The following is a 27,519-nucleotide window of genomic DNA, read 5'->3' on the forward strand; positions in this document are numbered from 1 at the left end:
CAATATATTTCAGCATATTTGGACTTATTCCTTCCATCTTGTTTTCTTTACTGTTGTCGTTTTTTAGTAAACCATGTCTCTGGATGCTTCCCATGTACCTTTCTTACTCTTGCTGGATTGATTAAATCTCATTTTGTTCTCTTCCTTTGGTGATTTGGAAGATATACATATTATTGTTAGTGCAGCAATATTCCTCCTTATATTTGTAACATGAATGCTTAAACATTCTATTAAGTATTAATTCTAAGAGTATCTGGGTGGCACAGTCGAGTTCAGTGACTGACTCTTGGTTCTGACTTAGGTCAGATCTCAGGGTCATGAGATCGAGCCCTGCATTGGGCTCCGCATGCTCAGTGCAGAGTCAGCTTGAGATTCTCCATTCTTCTTCCTCTACCCCACCCACTAGTGCTCTCTCTCTCTCTCTCTCTCTCTCAAATAAATAAATCTAAATAAATAAATAAATAAATAAAACAGTATCTGAAAAAATAAATCTTTAAGTAGTCATGACTACAATTTTAACACTGTTTAGTTAAATATCACATATTATCATTATTCCCTGTGCCCTATATATTCCCTTTGTATTTGTGTTTTTCTTTCACTTTGCTTAAACAAACTTTTCTTTGCTACTTAGTACTTCTTTTAGAATGCTTCTGTGTTTACTACACATCCTGAGCCTTTGCAAATCTGGAAAAAAAATTAACTCCTTACGCCCCACAAATTATAAGCTAGCTTAAGAAAGTATAGAATTATGGATCTAAAATTATTTCCCTTTTAGGGGCACCTGGGTGGCTCAGTCATTACGTGTCTGCCTTCAGCTCAGGTCATGATCCCACAGTCTTGGGATCAAGCCCTGCATTGGGCTCCCTCCTGGTGGGAACACTGCTTCTTCCTCTCCCACTCTCCCTGCTTGCATTCCCTCTCTCTCTGTCTCTCTCCATCAAGTAAATAAATAAAATATTTAAAAATAAAAAAATGAAATAAATAAAATTATTTCCCTTTTATTTTTTTTAAGATTTTATTTATTTATTTGACAGACAGAGGTCACAAGCAGGCAGAGAGGCAGGCAGAGAGAGAGGGGGAAGCAGGCTCCCCGCTGAGCAGAGAGCCTGATGCTGGGCTGGATCCCAGGACCCTGGGATCATGACCCGAGCAGAAGGCAGAGGCTTTAACCCACTGAGCCACCCAGGTGCCCCAAAATTATTTCCCTTTTAAACTCTGAAGATATTTCTTCATTTCCTTCTAGTCTCCAATGTTTCCAATGAGAAACCGAACATTAATCTGATTTCCATTTACCATAAGAAATACATTTTTTACTTTCTGAATCCTTAGAATTTTTTATTCCTTCATTTTGAGATTTCACCACATTAAACCTATTTGCAGGTGGGTCTTTTCTTATTCACTTATCTCTGTATCTTTCTTCATCTCTGGAATTTTTTTTATCATTTCTTTGATTATTTCTCACTTTCAGAAACTTCTATAACATTGATATTTAAATTCACACTTACCACACTTACCTTGTTTTTTTTTCCATACTTTTCATCTATTTGTCCCTTTATACTATATGCTGAAATTATTTTGCTTAATCTCACAGCTCATTAATTCTTGCTTGAGTCATGTGGACCTGCTATTAAATCTATCTATACAATTCTTTATTAATTATACTGTTTTAATCTCCAAGTTTTCTTGTTTCATGGATGAGATATAATTTCCCATCCCATTGGGAGTATTATTTATACTTATTTCCAAGCCCTTTACTGCATATATCATTGACTTTCTTTTTTGGGGTATTACATTTATTTAGTTCACTGCCACTAATGCATGATGATTCTTAGATGTATGCTTATGATTTTATTTGATTATCCTTGTTCACCTGTTTCTAAATATTATTTCTATTTACTATGATCTCTATGTTGCCAGCATTGTAAAGAAGCAGGACAATCTACCTAACAAGGAAATACCAGCAAACAATTTTATAGGAGTGAAGGCTTTCTTTTCTTTTTCTTTTTTTTTCTTTTTCTTTCTTTCCTTCTTTTTTTTTTTTTTTAGATTTTATTTCTTTTGTGACAGAGAGAGAGAAAGATCATGTGGGATAGAGAGAGAGGGAGAGAATCTCAAGCAAACTCCTTGCTGATCAAGGAGCCCAATGTGGGGTTTGGGCTTGAGACCTGACATCATGACCTGAGCCAAAATCAAGAGCCAGATACATAACCAACTGAGTCACCCGGACACTCCCAGGAGTAAAGGCTTTCTTTCCTATCTGGGTGTTATAAGGACCACCAAGGACCACCAAGGACCAGACCTCATCTGTGACCCAAATCTCACACTCACTATTCTAGGAAAAAAATACCAGTGGCTTGGAACTCTGGAATTAGTTGTGAAACAATTCATCTGCTTGTCCCAGGATGACATCCCAATTAACTGCTTTCACTTTTCCTCAGGGATTCCTCTGTCCCTTAGATCTTAAGTTCTTAAATGTAGAGGCCCCTTAGGAATACCCCCATATATTTTGCATGATCCTCTTGTGGAGTTTGAGGGCTGTAGTTTTCTCAGTCAACTAATTTCATGTTTTATTAGTCATAATAAATTAGTCATAATAAATTAGTCAATAGTCATTCTCTTTCTTTTTGGACTATAAGTCCACAATAAGTCATTACAGACTTATTATTTTTAAATATCTAAGTATTTTCTGTTTAATCTAGGAACTTGAGGTGGAGAAGAATATAAAATCATGTGCTCATTTCTCCATCTTGATCCAATCTCCTCTACAGTCTCATTTAGTTTATGCATACTAATTTTGGTGCCTTTGATAGGTCATACTAAGATAAACTTTAGATCCACCCAAATCAAAACAACAGAAATTATGTATCAGTAGAATCTCAATGGATGAGTTTTTATTGCTGATAAATGAGGCTTTGTCTATACAGCACCCAAACAAACCTGTCAACTCAAGGGAAAGAGAATCAGTCAAACTCATTTTAAGAGACAATGTTTTGATTTTAGATAGTTGCAATGCTGCCATGCAGACACAGACTGAGTTGTACTTGACCTATGAAGTAAATGAAGCAGTTAGAGATTGTGTGATGTTCTTCAGGTAATATAGCCAAGTAGCAATTTGATCAAGAATAGCTCCCAATAAGTACTTGCCCTCTGAGAATTCTTTTGGATTTCTTTTTCAGCCCATTCAATCAATTTATGACTTCGTGCAGAAAGCCAAGAGAATGTATCATGCACCACCCTGTGAACTAAGGAACATTTAGTTCACATACCCTCCAGCTCTTGCTTTAACAAGCAGCAGTAACACCATAGCAGAAATTATCTCCAATCGTGTTAATTCTCCTTAATATATAACATGTGGCCAGGCAACATGACCTTTCTAAAGCTGTGTTTTCTAGAACACTGTGCTTATTAAAGTCTTCTCTAAGAACATATTATGAATAATCAATGATAATCTGATCCTCATCTCCCCTAAAAATGCTCAAAATGTAGAATACCATCTTTGCGAGAAATGTCTCCCCATTTTTAAACTATTATATAAAGAAGAGTTTTGATTTGTGATATCTTCAATTTTGATGCAAGAAAGTAAGAAACTATTTGAAAAATAATGCTTCTGGTTTGGTGTAGTGGACATCTGTGGTCTCAACATCTGTGCTGGAGGCAGAATCTCAGCATGGACAGAAAGGGAATATCCTTGGAGTCAATTAGATACATCAGGATTTTTGATGAAAAGAAGCAATTCTTTAAATAACAAAGGCTTCTTCTTTCAAACAACAGCATGAAAGCAATTCTTTCACAGAGAATCAAGCCATATTGCTGAAATACCCACAAAATCTATTATTATCCAGTATCCAAAGAAGAGAGTTCCTTCACCACTAAATAGTAAAACGATATATGGATTCAATCTACAAAGTTTTCTAAATTAGAAATGATTTCTTCAGAGGAAATATAGGAAAGACTGTGGAATGCAAGAGAATACATTTCAGAGAAATGAGACAGATCTATACCACATGGGAAGAGCCTTGTGGCACTAATAGCATCAAGCTTGTTTGTTCCAGAGGGAACATGTTGCTACCCAAAAGGACTGCAAAGCCAGGGAAAATGACAGAATGTTGCTTCATGGAAACTGTTTTGTTTTGTTTTGTTTAAATGCTCATATAATGAAAGTTTAATCAAGACTTATAGCCTAATTTTCTCATTTGCAACCCTGTGTGGCAATAACAAAACATGTGCAAGATATAGATGATAGATAGGTAGATCTCAGCAGTATGAGTTTGCATAGATACATGTTCCTACCTGAAATTATTTTCCTTTTATGAATGAACAGCACCACATTCTGATCATAAATCTATTTGTGTTAAACCCACTAGGGAGGGACTGTATCCAAACGACTGGTAGACTATACCCTCTATATTGATATACAATATAGGAGCAAGAGGGGAAAGTGAGAACCATATTCTCCCAGCTCCTGAGTTACTCCCTCATATAAATTAAGCAGTCTTGTAAGTTCAGTCCTATATAGATATTTTCCATTATCTACCAGATCTACTAGATAAATACCAAGCATTAGAAGTATTTATATCATTATAAGTGTCACCAAATCATATTCAACATTCAGGTGTCTGGAAATTCTAACTTCAAATTTTGATTTTTTTTAAACAACTCTTAATGATCCCTTATGCAAAATGAAGTGCTTTTATGTTATTGTCCCTCCTTAAATTCAGCCTCTCTGGTCTATTATTTTTCTGTTCATTCAAATTGCTTCTTCACATGAAAGCTTCCTTTGAAGTTTGTATTTCTTACTATGAATAGACAATTGAAACCTGATAGCATGGCTTCAGGATCTACAAGTGTATATAGTTTGTATTACTTGTATTTTACAGAGTCTAAAAATATTCTCAACTGAAGCCATGTAACCACAATAACCTCTAGAAAAAAATCTTTTATCAATCTCCACTGACAAAAAATATATACATATATGAGATACATATTTTGAAACAAATTCTATGTCAGTTTCCATTCTATTTTCCTAAATGCAGTAAATAGGTCATTTTTAACATTGAGTTATATATTGATGAAAGACTCTTGGGACTGCTATGACTACTCCCAGATAGGTAGAAATTTGGTACTTAGGAGTTTCAGGAAAAATACCCTAAATGGTACTTTTATGTCCTAAATTTACCCAAAGACATAAACATACTATTGAAATGAAAACTTAAAATGGACAAATAAACATACCTAGGTCAATTAGCACCTATGGTTCGTTTCTCAAAAGAATTCTATATGATAGGAGATAAAATCACTACCATTTCATCAGTTAGAGGAAAGGGAATGAGATTTAAAAATTCATCTAAATGAAAAAAAGAGGTACAGAAAGACCAGAGAGCAAGAAGAATAACAGAAATGGAAGGAATAGGAAGAGGGGGTTCATGAAAAAACCTGGCCTATAGGTGAGCTTTTCCACAAATTGGCTAAGTCCACCATGTTGTCTGGATACTTCTTGGCAGACACAGCAGGCAGCTGCAGTCCTCCCCTCAATTCTTTTTTTTTTTTTTTAAAGATTTTATTTATTTACTTGACAGACAGATCACAAGTAGGCAGTGAGGCAGGCAGAGAGAGAAGGGAGGAAGCATGAAGCAGGTTCCCTGCTGAGCAGAGAGCCTGATGCGGGGCTCGATCCCAGGACGGTGGGATCATGACCTGAGCTGAAGGCAGCGGCTTTAACCCACTGAGCCACTCAGGCGCCCCAATTCTTTTTTTTTTTTAAAGGATTTTATTTATTTGGCAGAGAGAGGTAACAAGTAGGCGGAGAGGCAGGCAGAGAGAGAGGGGGAAGCAGGCTCCCCGCCGAGCAGAGAGCCCAATGCGGGGCTCGATCCCAGGACCCTGAGATCATGACCTGAGCCGAAGGCAGAGGCTTAACCCACTGAGCCACCCTGGTGCCCCCCTCTCTTCAATTCTTAAAGCAGACTAGGTTGACCACAGATTTTAATACACAGCTGAGGACACTATTTTTACTGTATATCTTTTCATTATTGGTAATCACTAAATTGTGTGAACAAAGGCAAGGAAGACCTACTTTTGCTCTGATAAGAACTATCTGAAACTACTTCTCTTAGCTAGGGTACTTCCAAAGTCATTCTTTACACATTCTTCAGCAGTAAAGAGAAGCAACTAGATCTAGCTCCTGGTGTTCAAATACTCTTATCTAATAGGTATGCTTAGATTCTTGACTAACCACATTTTCTACTGCCCATTACAAACTACAGAACTTCATTCTAAAAATGTAAAATGCTGACATGGCTTCTCCAAGCCAAATCTAAGCAGCATATTGATGGCAGTCAGATCAGTCTTCAGGGCATACAGTGCTGAGAAAGCTGGCAACTGAATGAAGGACCTTTTAGATGTGCATGCTTTCCAGGCTAACTGAAAAATAATACTAGATATGTGAAAACTCCCTCATTGTGTATGAATGTATCTCAAACCATGGGGACCTATGAGGCAAAATGGATAAACTGCAGTGAGACTCTGTTCTGGGGCATTACTAGAGCTCTGTAATTCCAAAATCTAGGGAAGAACTTCCATGTACCAGACAGCAAAACTGATGTTCAGAAAATATCATTCTCACAGGCATCCAGCTTTAAGCCCTATTGAGTCTGAGTAGAACAGAGGGGAGAGAGGACACTTAAACTACTGAAAATATGATTGTCTCTCACATGAAAAAGCAAGGTTGGAAAAGAACCAAATTTTCATTCTCCAGTGAAAATAAACAGTTTGGGGAGGAGTCAAGATGGCAGAGAAGTAGCAGGCTGAGATGACATCGGGTAGCAGGAGATCAGCTGGATAGCTTATCTAACCATTGTGAACACCTACAAATCCAATGGGAAATAGAAGAGAAGAATAGCAACAATTCTAGAAACAGAAAATCGATCACTTTCTGAAAGGTAGGACCTGCGGAGAAGTGAATCCAAAGCAACGGGAAGATAGACCCCGGGGGGAGGGGCTGGCTCCCGGCAAGCGGCGGAGCAATGGAGCACAAAATCAGGACTTTTAAAAGTCTGCTCCATTGGGAGACATCGCTCAAGGGGCAAAACCGGGGGGAAACCCAGGCGGGGTCAGCATAACCCCAGGTCCTGCGGGGTCAGGGAAGGACCAGGGGTGTCTGAGGGCAGTGGAGCTCGCAGGTATTAGAGCGGGGAAGCCGGCTACGGTGACAGAGCCGAGGACTGAACTCTCAGCCCGGGGTTACCTTGTGCCGGTCGCAGGCTAGGGGGGCTCGGAGCGCGGCCGGAGGCCACAGAGACGGAAGAGACCGCGCACTTTTCTCCAGGCTCCAGCAACTGACTGCTTTCCTCAAGGCGCGACCGCAGGCCAGGGAGGCGGGGCGGTTGGGCACTTTGCTCTGAGAGCGCACTGAGGAGCGGGACCCCAAGCTCTCGGCTCCTCCGGGCTGAGAGATTGGGAGGCCGCCATCTTCATTCCCGTCCTCCAGAACTCTACAGAAAGCACTCAGGGAACAAAAGCTCCGGAAAGGGAACCCGAGCGGATTATTTAGCCCAGCCCCTGGCAAGGGTGGTGCAATTCCGCCTGCGGCAAAGACACTTGAGAATCACTACAACAGGCCTCTCCCCCAGAAGATCAACAAGAAACCCAGCCAAGACCAACTTCAGTCACCAAGAACAGCGGAATTCCACAGCAGGAGAAAGCAAATCTTATCTGGACAAAATGACAAGGTGGAAAAACTCACCTCAAAAAAAAGAAAAAGAGGCCGTACTGAAGGCTGGAGACATAATCAATATGGACATTGCTAACATGACAGATCTAGAGTTCAGAATGACAATTCTCAAGGTTCTATCCGGGCTCGAAAAAGACATAGAAGATAATAGAGAAACCCTCTCTGGAGAGATAAAAGCCCTTTCTGGAGAAATAAAAGAACTAAAATCTAACCAAGTTGAAATAAAAAAAGCTATTAATGAGGTGCAATCAAAAATGGACGCTCTCACTGCTAGGATAAATGAGGCAGAAGAAAGAATTAGTGACATAGAAGACCAAATGGCAGAGAATAAAGAAGCTGAGCAAAAGAGAGACAAACAAATACTGGACCACGAAGAGAGAATTCAAGAGATAAGTGACACCATAAGACGACACAACATTAGAATAATTGGGATTCCAGAAGAAGAAGAAAGAGAGAGGGGAGCAGAAGGTATATTGGAGAGAATTTCCCTAATATGGCAAAGGGAACAAACATCAAAATCCAGGAAATGCTAAGAACGCCCCTCAAAATCAATAAAAATAGATCCACACCTCGTCACCTGATAGTAAAATTTACAAGTCTTAGCGACAAAGAGAAAATCCTGAAAGCAGCCCGGGAAAAGAAGTCTGTAACATACAAGGGTAAAAACATTAGATTGGCAGCAGACCTATCCACAGAGACCTGGCAGGCCAGAAAGAACTGGCATGATATATTCAGAGCACTAAACGAGAAAAACATGCAACCAAGAATACTATATCCGGCTAGGCCATCATTGAAAATAGAAGGAGAGATAAAGAGCTTCCAGAACAAACAAAATCTGAAAGAATTTGCAAACACCAAATCAGCTCTACAGGAAATATTGAAAGGGGTCCTCTAAGCAAAGAGAGACCCTAAAAGGAGTAGATCAGAAAGAAACAGAGACAATGTACAGTAACAGTCACCTTACAGGCAATACAATGGCACTAAATTCATATCTCTCAATAGTTACCCTGAATGTTAATGGGCTAAATGCCCCAATCAAAAGACACAGGGTATCAGAATGGATAAAAAAACAAAACCCATCAATATGCTGCCTACAAGAAACTCATTTTAGACCCGAAGACACCTCCAGATTTAAAGTGAGGGAGTGGAAAACAATGTACCATGCTAATGGACATCAGAAGAAAGCTGGGGTGGCAATCCTTATAACAGATCAATTAGATTTTAAGCCGAAGACTATAATAAGAGATGAGGAAAGACACTATATCATACTCAAAGGGTCTGTCCAACAAGAAGACCTAACAATCTTAAATATCTATGCCCCTAACATGGGAGCAGCCAACTATATAAACCAATTAATAACAAAATCAAAGAAATACATCGACAGTAGTGCAATAATAGCAGGGGACGTTAACACTCCCCTCACTGAAATGGACAGATCATCTAAGCAAAAGATCAACAAGGAAATAAAGGCCTTCAATGACACACTGGACCAGATGGACATCACAGATATCTTCAGAACATTCCATCCCAAAGCAACAGAATATACATTCTTCTCTAGTGCACATGGAACATTCTCCAGAATAGACCACATCCTGGGTCATAAATCAGGTCTCAATCGGTACCAAAAGATTGAGATCATTCCCTGCATATTTTCAGACCACAATGCTCTGAAGCTAGAACTCAATCACAAGAGGAAATTTGGAAAGAATGCAAATACATGGAGACTAAACAGCACCCTTCTAAAAAATGAATGGGTCAACAAGGAAATTAAAGAAGAATTGAAAAAATTCATGGAAACAAATGTATATGAAAACACAACGGTTCAAAATCTGTGTGATGCAACAAAGGCAGTCCTGAGAAGAAAATATATAGCAGTACAAGCCTTTCTCAAGAAACAAGAAAGGTCTCAAATACACAACCTAACCCTACACCTAAAGGAGCTGGAGATAGAAGAAAGAAAGCCTAAACCCAGCAGGAGAAGAGAAATCATAAAGATCAGAGCAGAAATCAATGAAATAGAAACTATAAAAACAATAGAACAAATCAACAAAACTAGGAGCTGGTTCTTTGAAAGAATTAATAAGATTGATAAGCCCCTGGCCAAACTTATCAAAAAGAAAAGAGAAAGGACACAAATAAATAAAATCATGAATGAAAGAGGAGAGATCACAACCAACACCAAAGAAATACAAACAATTATAAGAACATACTATGAGCAACTCTATGCCAACAAATTTGACAATCTGGAAGAAATGGATACATTTCTAGAGACATATAAACTACCACAACTGAACCAGGAAGAAATAGATAACCTGAACAGACCCATAACCAGTAAGGAGATTGAAACAGTCATCAAAAATCTCCAAACAAACAAAAGCCCAGGGCCAGACGGCTTCCCAGGGGAATTCTACCAAACATTTAAAGAAGAATTAATTCCTATTCTCCTGAAACTGTTCCAAAAAATAGAAATGGAAGGGAAACTTCCAAACTCATTCTATGAGGCCAGCATCACCTTGATCCCAAAACCAGACAAGGATCCCACCAAAAAAGAGAATTACAGACCAATATCTTTGATGAACACAGATGCGAAAATTCTCACCAAAATACTGGCCAATAGGATCCAACAGTACATTAAAAGGATTATTCACCACGACCAAGTGGGATTTATTCCAGGGCTGCAGGGTTGGTTCAACATCCGCAAATCCATCAATGTGATACAATACATTAATAAAAGAAAGAGTAAGAACCATATGATACTCTCAGTAGATGCTGAAAAAGCATTTGACAAAGTGCAGCATCCCTTCCTGATTAAAACTCTTCAAAGTGTAGGGATAGAAGGCACATACCTCAATATTATCAAAGCCATCTATGAAAAACCCACCGCAAATATCATTCTCAATGGAGAAAAACTGAAAGCTTTTCTGCTAAGGTCAGGAACACGGCAGGGATGTCCGTTATCACCACTGCTGTTCAACATAGTACTAGAAGTCCTAGCCTCAGCAATCAGACAACAAAAAGAAATTAAAGGCATCCAAATTGGCAAAGAAGAATTCAAACTCTCACTCTTTGCAGATGATATGATACTATATGTGGAAAACCCAAAAGGCTCCACTCAAAAACTGCTAGAACTTGTACAGGAATTCAGTAAAGTGTCAGGATATAAAGTCAATGCACAGAAATCAGTCGCATTTCTTTACACTAACAACAAGACAGAAGAAAGAAATTGAGGAGTCAGTCCCATTTACAATCGCACCGAAAACCATAAGATACCTAGGAATAAATCTAACCAAAGAGGCAAAGAATCTATACTCAAAAAACTATAAAGTACTCATGAAAGAAATTGAGGAAGACACAAAGAAATGGAAAAATATTCCATGCTCATGGATTGGAAGACCAAATATTGTGAAAATGTCTATGCTACCTAAAGCAATCTACACATTTAATGCAATCCCTATCAAAATCCCATCCATTTTTTTAAAGACATAGAACAAATAATCCTAAAATTTATATGGAACCAGAAAAGACCTCAAATAGCCAAAGGAATATTGAAAAAGAAAGCCAAAGTCGGTGGCATCACAATTCCAGACTTCAAGCTCTATTCCAAAGCTGTCATCATCAAGACAGTATGGTACTGGCACAAAAACAGACACATAGATCAATGGAACAGAATAGAGAGCCCAGAAATAGACCCTCAACTCTATGGTCAACTAATCTTCGACAAAGCAGGAAAGAATATCCAATGGAAAAAAGACAGCCTCTTCAACAAATGGTGCTGGGAAAATTGGACAGCCACATGCAGAAAAATGAAATTGGACCATTTCCTTACACCACACACGAAAATAGACTCAAAATGGATGAAGAACTTCAATGTGAGAAAGGAATCTATCAAAATCCTTGAGGAGAATGCAGGCAGCAACTCTTTGACCTCAACCGCAGCAACTTCTTCCTAGGAACATTCCCAAAGGCAACAGAAGCAAGGGCAAAAATGAACTATTGGGATTTCATCAAGATCAAAAGCTTTTGCACAGCAAAGGAAACCGTTAACAAAACCAAAGACAACTGACAGAATGGGAGAAGATATTTGCAAATGACATATCAGATAAAGGGCTAGTGTCCAAAATCTATAAAGAGCTTATCAAACTCAACACCCAAAGAACAAATAATCCAGTCAAGAAATGGGCAGAGGACATGAACAGACATTTCTGCCAAGAAGACATCCAGATGGCCAACAGACACATGAAAAAATGCTCCATATCACTCGGCATCAGGGAAATACAAATCAAAACCACAATGAGATACCACCTCACACCAGTCAGAATGGCTAAAATTAACAAGTCAAGAAATGACAGATGCTGGCGAGGATGCAGAGCGAGTGGAACCCTCCTACACTGCTGGTGGGAATGCAAGCTGGTGCAACCACTCTGGAAAACAGTGTGGAGGTTCCTCAAAAAACTGAAAATAGAGCTACCCTATGACCCAGCAATTGCACTCCTGGGTATATATCCTAAAGATACAAACGTGGTGCTCCGAAGGGGCACGTGCACCCGAATGTTTATAGCAGCAATGTCCACAATAGCCAAACTGTGGAAAGAGCCTAGATGTCAATCAACAGATGAATGGATAAGGAAGAAGTGGTATGTATACACAATGGAATACTATGCAGCCATCAAAAGACATGAAATCTTGCCATTTGCGACGACGTGGATGGACCTAGAGGGTATCATGCTTAGCGAAATAAGTCAATCAGAGAAAGACAACTATCATATGATCTCTTTGATATGAGGAAGTAGAGATGCAAGGGGGGGGTTGGGGGGAGGTAGGAAAAGAAAAAATGAAAAGATGGGATTGGGAGGGAGACAAACCATAAAAGACTCAATCTCAGAAAAGAGACTGAGGGTTGCTGGGGGGGAGGGTGACGGGAGAGGGTGGTGGGGAAATGGACATTGGGGACGGTATGTGCTATGATGAGTGCTGTGAAATGTGTAAACCTGGCAATTCACAGACCTGGACCCCTGGGGATAAAAATACATTATATGTTTATTAAAATAAAAAAATTTAAAAAAAAAAGAAAATAAACAGTTTTGTCCACACTTTGTCTCTTATGTTTGCAAGTTTAGCACTTTCCTTCCTTCCCTCCATACCATCGCATGAAGAAAGTATGAACCCCATCTCACATCTCAGCAAAAATGGAAATTCTGACAAGGTGATTGTTACATGATAACTCCTTCTATATTGATATGGTAAACATGCATATTTTCCAAAGAGTGCCCCCAAAAGAAAACTAACCTACGATACTGCCACAGAAGGTTTTCCTTGAAAGGTTCTTTCTCTTCTCCATTTACTATATTCAGTTATATATCAATTCTTATATCTTTTCTCTAGCAATGACTCTTTTTTTTCTGTTTGCTCTATTACAAACACAGATGACTTTCATCATTTTAACAAACTTGTGGAATAGTTTTCTAGTTTCTTTCCATCACTAGTACTTCCTCCTTTTCAATCTACTCCTTCCTATCCTAGATCTGCCATTCTACAGGTTAGCTTCATTCCCCTGTTCACAAACCTTCAGAAGTTCTCTACTGCTTTTCAAATAAAGCTCAGATCCTTTTTGCTCAGCACTAAATGTCACCATGCTCTTAATCACTACTTTTCCAGGCTTCTTCACATTTCTTGTACCCTACATTCCAGTAACCCTGGCATGTACACATATCATGAACATGCATCACTTTTCTGGCAATTTTTTCATAGTGGTGGGGAAATATGAAGGGGTGAATTGCTTACTAACTCTTAGACTTCCACTTTGAAATGTCTTAGTGGCCAGCACAAGCTTTATCTTCAAAGAGGCAGTGAAAGACAAATATGGGATAAGCCCAATAAAAGAAAAAACTGGAGTAGTGGTGAGCATACCTGATAATCACCACACTCTAAAATCATGAAGCATTTGTTAAACGGAAATAGTTTATGAGAAATACTTAGAGATGAATCTAACAAAATAAGTGTGAGATTTTTGTGCTGAGTACTATTAGAAAATTCCATGAGAAATTTTAAAAAGCTTAAATAAATGGACAGAGATATTGTGTTCATTCGTTGGAAAACTCAATATTGTTTAGAGATCAATTTGCTCTAAATTTACCAACAGATTTATCATAATCCCAAACAAAATTGCGACAAATTTTTTTGTAAAAATTTACAAGTTGGTTTTAAACTTATACAACAGCAAAGGACATAGCATAGGTAAAAAATAATTTTGAAAAAGAAAACCAAATTTGGAGAATCCACATTACCTGACTTTAATATTTATTATATAAGTCTATAGAAATCAAGGTGGTGTGATACTGTCATAAAGATTAGATCTACAGATCAACAAAATGGAATGGAGAACCTAAACATAGACCTACACAAATATGGTCACTTTATTTTTGACAAATGGTACCAAGATAATTCACTGCAGATAGGATACTCTTTCTAAAAACTACGCCATAACAACTAGACATTTGTATACACAAGGGAAAAAAAGAATTTCCATGTTTACCTGAACCTTATATAAGAATTGACTAAAGATGAATTATAGACCTAAATTATTTTTTTAAAACCTGAACCATAAAGAAAAAAAAAAACCTGACAAATTAGACAACCTCAAAAAATTATAAACTTAAGCTCTTTAAAAGATAATTTAAAAATTAAAACATAAGCAACAGTCAGGAAGAAAATATTTACAATACCCACACTGGATAAAAGACCTGAATCTAGAATATATTCTAAAATATAGAATGTATTTTAGATATATTTATATTTAAATTTATATTTATATTAGATATAAAATCTAGAATATATTCTAAAACTTTTGGAGTGATGTCACCAAGATGGTGACATAGGTTGTTCCCGACTTCGCTCTCCCTCACAAAAACAACTAACAACTATTCAAGAACAAAACCCCACTGAGAGAATCCTAGAATACAGGGATGATGCCTAAGTACCCCCCTGCACCACACAGACCAAGACTGCATTAGAATAAGAGAAACAGCTACATACTGACCACAATGCTCCTCCCCTAGGCCAGTGCACCATCATGGGGAGAGGTCTCCCCTGAGCCTCCAGTGGAAAAACAAAAAATCCAGTGGGTACAACAAGCCCACTCCCCATGACTATGTGCCACTTGCCAGAGTCCCTAATCTGATCTTGCACTACAGGGATTGCAAAAGAATCTGTCATGCTTGGGCACCTGAGTGGCTCAGTGGATTAAAGCCTCTGCCTTCGGCTCAGGTCATGGTCCCAGGGTCCTGGGATCGAGCCCCGCATCGGGCTCCCTGCTTGGTGAGGAGCCTGCTTCCTCCTCTCAGTCTCTCTGCCTGCCTCTCTGCATACTTGTAATCTGTCTGTCAAACAAATAAATAAATTAAAAAAAAAAAAAGAATCTGTCATGCTTAACTGCTGAAAATCTATGATGAAGAAGGAAAGGAGGCACCTGAGATAACCAGCAGATGGATCTTGTAAGATAGAATTAATATTTTCAGTACCCAAGTTAATAATTCCAACCAGCAAATTTGCTTATCTGTAGAACAAAGTCAAGGGCACACTCTGACCAGAGAATTTGGCACATATGGGTCTGCCAGATGCAGATCTTCAAATAAGTAGTTTTGTAGGCCTGAGAGCTTGGTTTGCCCAAGAAGCTTAAATATAGGGGCGCCTGGGTGGCTCAGTGGGTTAAAGCCTCTGCCTTTGGTAAGGTCATGATCCCAGGGTCCTGGGATAGAGCCCTGCATCAGGCTGTCTGCTCAGCGGCAAGTCTGCTTCTCTTCCTCTCTCACTGCCTGCCTCTGTGCCTACTTGTGATCTCTGTCTGTCAAATAAATAAATAAAATTCTTAAAAAAAATAAGCTTAAATATAGACTAATTCCACCTCAGAGAGTGTCTTCTAGCCCCATATGACCAAAAAGGCTGGAAACAACTTTTGGAAGTTGTGCTGGCCCAGCTGTGCTTGAAACAAGAGTAAGGCAAGGAGAGTTGACTGCCACCCCCCTTCCCCTGAGAAAAGCCAGTATGAGACATGGAGTATTACCATGCTACCTATAGGCAAGGGCATAAATTTAGCCAAGGTTGAAGGTAGCTCCCAGCTCCTCCTAACTGGAGAGCCTGTTTGGAAAATTAAGAGTAAGCTAAAGAGCCTCTATCCCCTCCACGCAGGCAAGGGAGCTGAGACACATCCCCACTCACTGTAGAGTCTTCCAACCCCATCTGACCTGAAAAGCAGGAGATAATTTCTGCAAAGCAAAGTAACTTGGGGTAACTTGGGGTACAGGTTGGTTTGAGTTAAGACAACAAAGAACTTGATTGACTTTAGAGCTGTTTCTCTCACTGCTCATGCAGGGAATTTAATTCATAGCCCTGCTCACTGCAAAACATAACCTTCAGCCTGTTAAATCAAGGGAACTAAAACACATGGGAAAAAACATAGTCTATTCAGTAGTCTTATGTTCACTGGTACTTGGACAGAGAGCATTTCTCATGGCTTCCCCAATCTGCAGAGCAAAACTGGTGGCCTCACATGACCAGGAAATTCAGTACACACTCTGGACTGATTCAGGTGCCCAAGCAATGAGCTGTAGAGTCTCTGGATCCCACCCTGCTCCCCTGCCAGAGCAGGGAAGCTAATTCATACCCCCATCTACTAGTGAGTATAGTACCCAGTCCCTAACATCTAGTAAGCCTTACCAGAGAATCCAATCCTATCCAACTGTTCTCAGTGATAGATACAACCTCCATCCTGAACCTGAGAACTTGAACAGTTGCCTCATCCCCAAAATAGACCATAATAGCAGGTCCCATGAGCCCAAGGACATTACTAGCAGCCACACCCAGAAACCCAAATTGAGCTGACTGGTGAAAAACTATCTCTGCCAAAGCAAATCTGTAAAGTCTAAAAAAGGATCCCAATTACTCAAATTCACAGATACCAATGTAAGGATTAGGGATCATGAAAAATCAGGTAAATATGACATCACCAAAGGAAACAACTGATAAAACTCCAATATGACCTTAAAAAAAAATGGAGCTCTATGGACTGTCAAAGAATTCAGAACAATAAATCCTCTTAAGAAAGTTTAGTGAACTATAAGAAGACACAGATAGACAACCAAACAAACAGGAAAACAATGCGTGAACAAAATGAGAATTTCAACAAGGAACAAGCAACTGTCAAGAAAGAAAGAAATCTTAGAAGTGAAAAATATAGTAACTGCTGAAAAATACAATAACTGAAGGATTCAACAGAGAGTTTCAAAAATAGACTCAATCATGTTGAGGGAAGAATCAGTAACCTGGATGATAGAACATTGGAAATTACCCAGTCAGAGGAGTAAAGAGAAAAAAGAATGAAAAAGGGTAAAGAAAGGCTATGGAATGTATATATGACACAAAAACTAGCAATAATGACTGAAAACTTCCCAAACCTAAAGAGAAATGGATATCCAGATTCACAAGGCCCAAAAGATGCCAAATAGGTTAAATATGAATAAGGGTACACCAAGATATATACTTACATTGTCAAAAATCAGAGAAAGGGAGAATTTTAAGGCCTGAAAAAAGAAAGAAGTTACATACAAGAGGACCTCCATAGCTAAAGTAGATTTCTCAACAGAAACTTTTCAGACCAGGAAAAAAAGGGATGACATATTCAAAATACTGAATGAAAGTAACTGCCCATCAAGAATTCTATACCTGGCAAAGCTGTCTTTCAGAACTGAAATTAGGGATAAAGACTCTCCCAAGCAAACAAAAGCTGAGAGAGTTCATTACCACTATACTTGCCTTAGAAGAAATGTTAAAGGGAGTCTTTAAGTGGAAGTAAAATAATGTTAATTAACATCATAAAAATACAAAAAGGTAGCATATATCTCACTGGCAATGGTAAATATATAATCATAGTTAGATTCTGCAAAATAGTAATTCACTTGAAACTCTAAAAAATAATAAAAATAATGATAACTACAGTAATCTGCTACTAGTCACACAATATTAAAAACATGCAAATTTTAACAGCAATAACCTAAAATAAAAGTGTGAAGTTTACTAATTCTAATGAAGCCAAGTTGCTTCAATTTAAAACAGGGTGTTATAAACTTAAGATATTTTAAGTAAGCCTCATGGTAACTATAAGTGATAATCTTACAGTAATTACACAAAAGAACATGATAAAGAAGTTATAGTATACTGATACCAAAAAACATCAAAACCCAAAAAAGCATGATAAAAGGAACAATGGAGCTACAAAATAACCAGAGAATAATTAACAAAATGCAATAGCAAATACTTCCCCATCAATAATTACTTTAAATCCAAACCTCTCAAGGTGTAGGGCCATACATGACTCATTTTGTCCTTATTTCCTACCTTCCCTCCACCCTCACCCCTTGTGCATCACTTTTCCTTCTTTCTGCACACAATAAATATTTGTTGAATAAAATAAATAAATGAAATATTAAATTCTCCAATTAAAAGACAGAGAATGGCTGAATGGATTTAAAAAATGAGATTAAACAATAGGCTGCCTACAAGAGACTCACTTTAGCCTTAAAGACATATAGAATGAGAGTGAAGGGAAGGAAAAAGATATTTTAAGCAAATGGTAAACCCCCAAAAAGCAGTGGTAGCTACACTTGTATCAGACAAAATAAAATTTAAACTAAAAATGGTAAAAAGATACAAAGAAGCTCATTATGTAACAATAAAGGGACCAATCCATCAAGAAGATAAAACAAATGCAAATATTTATATGCACAATAGTGGAACACCTAAATATATAAAGCAAAAACTAACAGAAAGGAGAAATAAAAAGTAATACAATAATAGTTGGAGAACTTAATACCTCACTCTCAGTAATGGATCTATTATCCAGACAGGGAATCAATAAGAATACAAAATATTTGAACAGCCCTATAAACTAAATGGACATAACAGACATATACAAAACATTCCACCCAACAACAAAAGAATATACATTTGTCTCAAAAACAAATGGAACATTTTCTAGAATCAACAATAAGTGAGGAAAGAAAACAAATCTAAGCAAATTCAAGAAGACTGAAATCATACCAAGTATCTTCCCTGACAACAATGACATGAATCCAAAAATCAATAACAAAAGGAAAACTAGAGGGGGCACCTGGGTGGCTCAGTGGGTTAAGGCCTCTGCCTTCAGCTTGGGTCATGATCCCAGGGTCCTAGGATCGAGCCCACATCAGGCTCTCTGCTCCGCAGGGAGCCTGCTTTCTCCTCTCTCTCTGCCTGCCTCTCTGCCTACTTATGACCTCTGTCAAATAAATAAATAAAATATTTTTTAAAAAAGGAAAACTATAAAATTCATAAACATATTAAAATAAACAACACTCTACTGAACCACCCAATGGATCCAAGAAGAAATTAAAAAGGAAACTAAAAAGCTGCTTGAGACAAACAAAAATAAAACACAACATACCAGAATTTGTGGGATGCAGCAAAAGCAGCTTTAAGCAGCAAGTTCACAGCATCAAGTGCTTACATTAAGAAGCCAGAAAGATCCCAAATAAACAACCTAACTCTATTCCATTAAGTAATGAGAAAAAGAAGACCAAACTGAACCCAAAATTAGCAAAAGAAAGTAAATTATAAAGGTTAGAGCAGAAATAAATAAAAGAGGGGGAAAAAAAGAGAGAAAAGATTAACCAAACTAAGAGTTGTTTCTTTTAAAAGATAAACAAAATTGACAAACCCTTAGCTACACTAAATAACGTAAAAAGAGGAAGGACCCCAATTGACAAAATTATAAATGAAAAAGGAGAAATAACAACTGATACCATAGAAATTCAAAGGATTATAATAGAAGCAACTATATGCCAACAAACTGACAACCTAGAAAAAATGAAAAAAATTCTTAGAAACCTACAACTTGACAAGACCAAATCAGGAAAAAATAGAAAATCTAAATAGAGGGGCATCGGGGTGGCTCAGACTGAATCAGTAATCAAAAATCTTCAACAAAGAAAAGCCCTGCACTAGATGACTTCACCAGTAAATTTTACCAAATATTTAATGAAGAATTAACACCACTCCTTCTCAAACTCCTTCAAAATATCAGAACAGAGGAAACACTCCCAAACTCATTTTATGAGACTAATATTAATCTGTTACCATAACTGGAGAAGGACACTACTAGAAAAGAAAACTACAGGCCAATATGTCTGATAAAAGATACAAAAATTCTTGGGGCGCCTGGGTGGCTCAGTGGGTTGGAGTCTCTTCCTTTGGCTCAGGTCATGATCCCAGGGTCCTGGGATCGAGCCCCCGCATCAGGTTCTCTGCTCAGCAAGGAGCCTGCTTCCTCCTCTCTCTCTCTGTCTGCCTCTCTGCCTACTTGTGATCTCTGTCTGTCAAATAAATAAATAAAACCTTAAAAAAAAGATACAAAAATTATCAATAAAATACAAGCAAACTGAATTCAGTAGCACATTACAAGGATCACTCACCATAATCACATGGGATATATCCATAGAATGCAAAGATAGTTCAACACATGATAATCAATCAATGTGATACATCACATTAATAGAATAGAAAAATCATGTGATCATCTAAATAGACACAGAAAAAAACATTTGACAAAATTCAACATCCGTTCATAATAAAAACTTCTGAAAAATTAGTCAAAGAAGGAACATATTCACTTAGAGTTCATACTAGAAGTTCTATGTAGAGCAATAAGGTAAGAAAAAGAAATTAAAAGTATCAGAATTGTAAAGGAAAAATTAAAACTATCTCTATTTGCAGATTACATGATTTTAAAAAATAGAAAACTCTAAATCTCAATCAAAAAGCTGTTAGATCTCATTAATTCAATAAAGTTGCAAGATACGAAATTAACATACAAACTCAGTAGAATTTCTATATGCTACCAATGAATTTTCTGAAAAAGAAGTTTAAAAATTGATAACATTTGCGATAACATCAAAAACAATAATATACTTAAGAATAAATTTAACTAAGGAGTAAAAAATCTCTAAAAACTATATAATATTGATGAAAGGAAACAAAGAAAATACAAGATAAACTCAATAGCAAAAGACAAATAACCCAATTTAAAAATGGGCAAGAATCTGAATAGACATTTCTCCAAAGGAGTTATACAAAAGACTAAAGGTACATCAAAATACCAATATCACTAGTCATTAGGGAATACAAGTTAAAATCACAATGAGATATCACCACACTCCTGTTAGAAAGGCCATCATCAAAAAGACAAAAGAGATCAAATGCTGGTGTAGATGGGGAGAAAAGGGGAATCCTTCTGCATTGTTGAGGGGATAGTGACTTGGTACAGCCACTATAGAAAACAATACAGAGGATCTTCAAAAACTTAAAAGTAGAACTACTGTATTATCCAGTAATTCCACTTCTGGGAATATATCCAAAAGAAATGAAAACACTAACAAAAAAAAATATCTGCACCTTGTGTTCATAACAGCATTATTTAAAATAACCAAGACATGGAAACAACCTAAATGTACATAAATGGATGACTGAATAAAGAAGTTGAGATACATATATATCATGAAACACATCCACACATATGCAATGGAACATTATTCAGTCATAAAAATGAGGAAAGACTACTGTTTGTGATAAACATGGATGGACCTTGATGGAATTATGCTAAGTGAAATAAGTCAGGCAGAAAGGTAAATGCCATATGATCTCATTTATATGTAGCATCTTTAAAAAAAAAACAAAAAACTTCATCAAAAAAGGGATCAGACTTGTGGTTGCCAGAGGCAGAGGGTGAGATAGGGGAGCTGGAGGAAGGTGGCCAAAAGATACAAACTTCCACTTAAAAGATAAATAAGTACTATTAATGTAATGTGTCAACATGATAACTACAACTAACACTGCTGTAGGATATATAGAAAGTTGTTAAAAGAATAAGTCCTAAGAGTTCTCATCACAAGATTTTCTTTCTTTTTTTCTTTTTTTCTTTCTTTTCTTCTTATTGTATCTATGTGAAAAGATGGATGTTTGTTGAGCCTATTATGGTAGGCATTTCATAATATATGTAAATGAAATAATGACACTATACACCTTAAACTTATACAGTGATGTATGTAATTATTTCTCAATAAAAATGAAAAGAAAAACTTTTACAACTTATTAAGACAAAAAATATATAGAGATGGGAAAAAACTTTCAAAAAGAATTCACCAAAAAAAGATATACAAAAAGAAAAGAAAAACATAAAATATTGCTCAATATAATTAGTCCTTACAGAAATGCCAGTTCAAACCACAATAAGACACCATTAACTTTCACTAGAATAGCTTAAAAAAAAAAATGATAAAACTAAGTGCTAGTGTGGATGTGGAGCAACTGGAACTCATATTCATTGTTGGTAGGAATACAAAATGGTAAAGCCACTCTGGAAAAAAATTTGGCAGTTTCTTATTAATTGAAATATATACTTACAACTTAAGAATTCTACTATTAGGTATTCACAGTCCCAAAAAGAAAACATATAAATTAAAAAGTATCTATGTCCATATAAATACCCTAATGTGATTGTTCATAATGACCAAAAATTGGTCACAATCCAAACATCCTTAACTGGTGAATGGATAAACAAATCAAGATCCATCCATATAATGGAATACTACTCAGTGATAAATAGGAACAAACCACTGATACATGTAATGACACAGCCAAACCTCAAATATATTATGCTAAGTGAAATTAACTAGACACCAAAAATCATGTACTATATGGGTCTATTTATATAATATTCTGGAAAAGGCAAAGTTTTAGGGATAAACACCAGATCAGTGGTTGGGATTGAGAGTGTGAGATAGAGATTTTCTGCAAATGGTCACAAGATAATATCTTTAGGGTGGTAGGAATGGTCTATATCTTGACTGAAATGGTGATGACATGACAGTGTATATTTGTCAAAACTCAAACTGCACATTTAAAAAGGATTAAGTTTTATAATATATAATTATACCTCAATAAACATGACTTTAAAAGCATATAAGGATTTTTTAAAATATTTTATTGGTTTATTTGAGAGAAAGAGAGAGAGAGAGAGGGCACACTAGTAGGGGGAAGGGGCAGAAGGAGAAGCAGGCTCCCCGTTGAGCAAGGAGCCTGAGGCAGGACTCGATCCCAGGATCTTGGGATCATGACTTGAGCTGAAGGCGGATACTTAAACAACTGAGCCACCCAGGTGTCCTGCACATAAAGACTTTTAAAACACAAAGGGCAAGGCATAATTGATTGTTTCACTCATTGATCCACTGCTAATAAATATTTTCTTCTATAATTTATAGAGTTTTGGCTATACTGTAATAAAACTAATCATTTTGCTTACCTGTTGGCAAAAATGATATAATAAATTACTTTGTGATGATAATCATCCATATCTTAGCAACTCCTTAAAAATAGATGGACTTGGAGCACATGAGTCATACAGTCAGTTAAGCATCCAACTCTTGGTTTCAGCTCAGGTCATGATCTCATGGTCATGAGATTGAGCCCTACACCAGGGTCCTCACTCAGTATGGAGTCTGCTTGAAATCCTCCCTCTCCCTCTTTCCCTCCCACTCATGTGCTCTTGCTCTCTCTCTCTTAAATAAATAGATAAATCTTAAAAAAAAAAATAAATGGACTAATTTCATAGAAACATCAATTTTCTTCTTTAAAATTCTATGTCCTCCTAAAATCCTGACAGAGCAGCAAAAGAAAAAAGGATGTCTGTGCAAAACCTCTCTTCTTCCTAATTTCCCAGCAATAGGGTGCATCCAATCCAAAGTTACATTAAATGTGTCTCACCTGCTTTTTTTCTTATTTATAGTTACTCTTTCACTCAGCAGTTATACTAACTTTCCTGTAGAGTGGGGCATAACCAATATTTCTATAGGATGAAAGCAGGCAATAGGAACTCTAAAGTCACTTCTAGATTTTGGATTACATTATTATGTTATTAAGAATGTAAACAATGGGGGTGCCTGGGTAGCTCAGTGGGTTAAGCCTCTGTCTTCAGCTCAGGTCATGATCTCAGGGTCATGGGATCAAGCCCAAAATCGGGCTCTCTGCTCAGCAGGGAGCCTGCTTCCCTCTCTCTTTCTCTGCCTGCCTCTCTGCCTACTTGTTATCTCTCTCTGTCAAATAAATAAATAAAATCTTTAAAAAAATATATAAACAATGGCACTCAGACTCACCAAAATGCTCTCCAACTGAATGAAACCTACTGTCAATGGTTTTGCCAATAAAGATGTATTTGTAAAATAAATAACCAATTTACCCCCATTCCATCCCATCCTCATAACCTCCATTATACACTTATGCCTAGATTTTTATATGACATTAATTAAAGGAAAATTACACCTTCAGTCCTATAAAAATGTGTTTTATTGATTCATAAATCAAGAAAAATAACTCCCACTTTTGAGTTTTACTATGTGTTAGCCAACCATCATTCTAAGTACTTCAATTTACTCTTCATAAAAATCTATGAGGCAGATATTATTATTATCCTCATTTTGCAGAAATTTGGGAAATGGAAGCACAGAATATTTAGTTCATTTGCCCACGATAACATAGCTGTTGAGTAAAGGAGCCAGAATTTGAACCTAGATAGTAATCGCACCTGAACCATTTGTAACTGTGATTCAATAGTGCTTCATAAAGAGAAAGCTGTTAATAAAAGAGAAGCATTTGCTTAAAAGCAAATATATAATGAACACATACCATGTACTGGACACCTTCCTAGGAACTGGGATAAAGATTGTTATCAATTCTCTCAACTTACCGATTTTGAAATAAAAATTTTAAGCAGTTGGGGAAAAAAGTGTGTTTTCCCTTGTAGATCTGCCAACAACCATTTCACATATCCTTAAGTAAATCACTGGATTTATCAGAATTTTAGTTTTTTCTACCCATGAATGAAGCAGTTAGGTAAATCTTTAGGGTCATATTTGTTTTCTCCTATAACATTAAACTGAAAGCCCATACAGTTTGTAAAATTCTCAGAATTCATAGAAAATTTCTTAGCTTTCTGTATCTTTCATGGATTTCCCACTCTACATAAATCATGGAGGTATAAAGGAAACTATAAACTCAACTAATTTTAGATTATTTTATGCAATTGATTATTTCATCTTTGTCATTAACTATACACACTTGAAGAGAAGAGTATTGCAGTATAATTTTCCAGCTTTTGAATCAGATTTTAAATTATGAATTGAATTCTTCAATCAGTTTAAACTACACAAACACTATTTTAAGAAGAAAGAATAGAGGGAGGGAGACATTAAGAGATAGGAAGGAGAAAAATGACAGGAAGAAATAAACTCAGAGCTATCTCGACTTTGTTTTCATTTTCACTGAGGGTGGGTAAAGAGGAGATGGATTTGGACAGAATGATGCGATACTTCCCTCTAAAGCTTAACACAAGATTAAGTAAAGTATCATTTCTTCTTTTCAAATGGGAATGGCTCCATTCCAGGAAGTACCAACATCTGTTTAAAGAGAACATTTGTTAGGCAAGTGGAAATATTGGGAGATAAGCTGCTTACTCAGACTGTTAGGACATAATGAAGAAATCATAATAAACTGGAAAATTAAGATTAGAATCTGGGCATAATTAGCAGTTCTTCAGGTGCCAAGTGCTATATATTTGAACACATAACAAGCTTGGAAATTCCTAGTTATTGTCAGCAAGTCCAGCTGTTGGTAGTTCAATAATCTGTTCAGAAACATTTACCAGGTAGTGAGAAACAAGTTTACTTAGGGTTAGTGCTTACAAGTGAGCACACACTGAAATTTCATCAGCATGTATAATTTGCAGGCATAATCCACTATAAATCAAGTCACTGTGAGAAGAATATGAGGATTTTTATATTACTTATTCATAATAGGAAGTGACTACTTTAAATATATGTAAACCTGTGTGAGTCATAAGTGCAAAGACAGTAATGACAACAAAAGCATTGTTATTTACATCTTTATCATTTTCTAAAATTATTCATGTTTTATCTTCCCTGTTTCCAACAAACTGAGGCAGATTAGCCATTCAATCTCTCCATTTTAGAATGAGGAAACATCTCAAAGTAACTAAAGTTATTTGAGTCAGCTGTAAGGCTTAAGGTCATTGTAAAATTAAAATTTTAACACTGGAAGGAAATTAAAGGTGTTATCCAACGTATTTCCCAACCATAGTCCCACAAAACACACACACACACACACACACACACACACATTTATTTAAGGCTACGGCTCTTTTCTATATTTTCTAGAAAACCTCAAGTTCTGCTATGCCAGCACACTGATTTCTTCCTTTCAATCAACTTGAAAAGAGACAAATTCAATCTGTCATAAATTCTTTTCAAATGGTTAGTTTTCCAAGTTCCAAATTAGAAAAAAATACATTTTCTTAAAATATTAATAATTAAAAGCTCATAATGATAAAAGATATTTGTTTATAAAAAGAAAGGAGTAAATTCCAAGACAACAGACTATAGGCCTTATTAAGGCTGAAATTCTAGGTTTTCAATAATTTCAAAAAACTGCTCCTTTCAGTCTTTCCAACAGAAGACTAAAGTACAAAGTCCAAATACCAGTAAGAAAATATCTAATTTCTCCCCTATAATGGGCCCGATGTCAGTACAGAAGAATGGCCTAACTGGTCCAGCCTTAGGCACTGCTTCTTGGATTGATATGATGTCATTATGTAATCTAAATCCAGGTTGACCTGATTACTTGTCCATCTAAAATGATAGCAACTTCTATCCAGAGTCACTGCTGCAACCATTTTAGCGTTTTGTCAGAAATGTCTGTACCACAAGGAAGAGCCCCTGCTGAGATCCCTATGGACCCTGTCCAGAAGATGAAGCTATTCATTGGAAACCTGCCCAAGGAGGCCACAAACCAGATCTGCTCACTCTTTGAGAAGTATGGGAAGGTGCTGGAATGTGAATCATTAAAAACTACCACTTTTGGGGGGGTGGTGGTGCCTGGGTGGCTTAGTTGGTTAAGCCCCTGACTTTTCCCTTCTGCTCAGGTCATGATCTCAAGGTCCTAGGATGGAGCCCTGCCTCCATTGCACACTGGAGTCTGCTTGGCATTCTCTCTCCCTCTCTTTCTGCCCTCCTCCACTCTCTCTCTCTCTCTCTCTCAAATAAGTAAATAAATAAAAACTACAGCTTTGGGCACATAGAGGACAAGGCAGCAGCTGAGGAACCATAAGCAACCTGAGTCCTACAAGCTGCACAGGGGGAACATCAACGTGAAAGCCAGTAAGAATGAGAGTAAGACCTCCACAGAGTTGCATGTAGCAACACTGGTCCCACCTGTATTAAAAAATAGCTTCAGGCCAAATTTGGGGCATATGGCCCAGTCATCAAATGTAACATTGTGAGAGATTATGCCTTCCCACACATGGAGCAGACAGAGGATGCAGTGGAGGCCATCAGGTGTCTTGACAACACAGAGTTTCAAGGTGGGATGTGTGCGGGCTGAAATTTGGAGCTGAAGTTGTACATAAGAATACATACACCTTTCATGGTATTCTGTCTCTGGGACATTCTTGGCTCTGTAAGTTCAGTCCCTCTGCAACTATGGACCTTAATATACCTTGCTAAACTCAGACCACCTCTTCCTTTCCTCCCTTCTGCCCATTTTTCTATTCTTCATGCTCTTCAATACTTCTGTAATTTCACAATTATGTCTGTTCTCCCAGCAGGCATCATTTTGGGCAGAAACTGTGGTGGGGGTTG

Source organism: Martes martes, assembly GCF_963455335.1.
Source record: "Martes martes genome assembly, chromosome: 2".
In the NCBI taxonomy this organism is placed as follows: Eukaryota; Metazoa; Chordata; class Mammalia; order Carnivora; family Mustelidae; genus Martes; species Martes martes.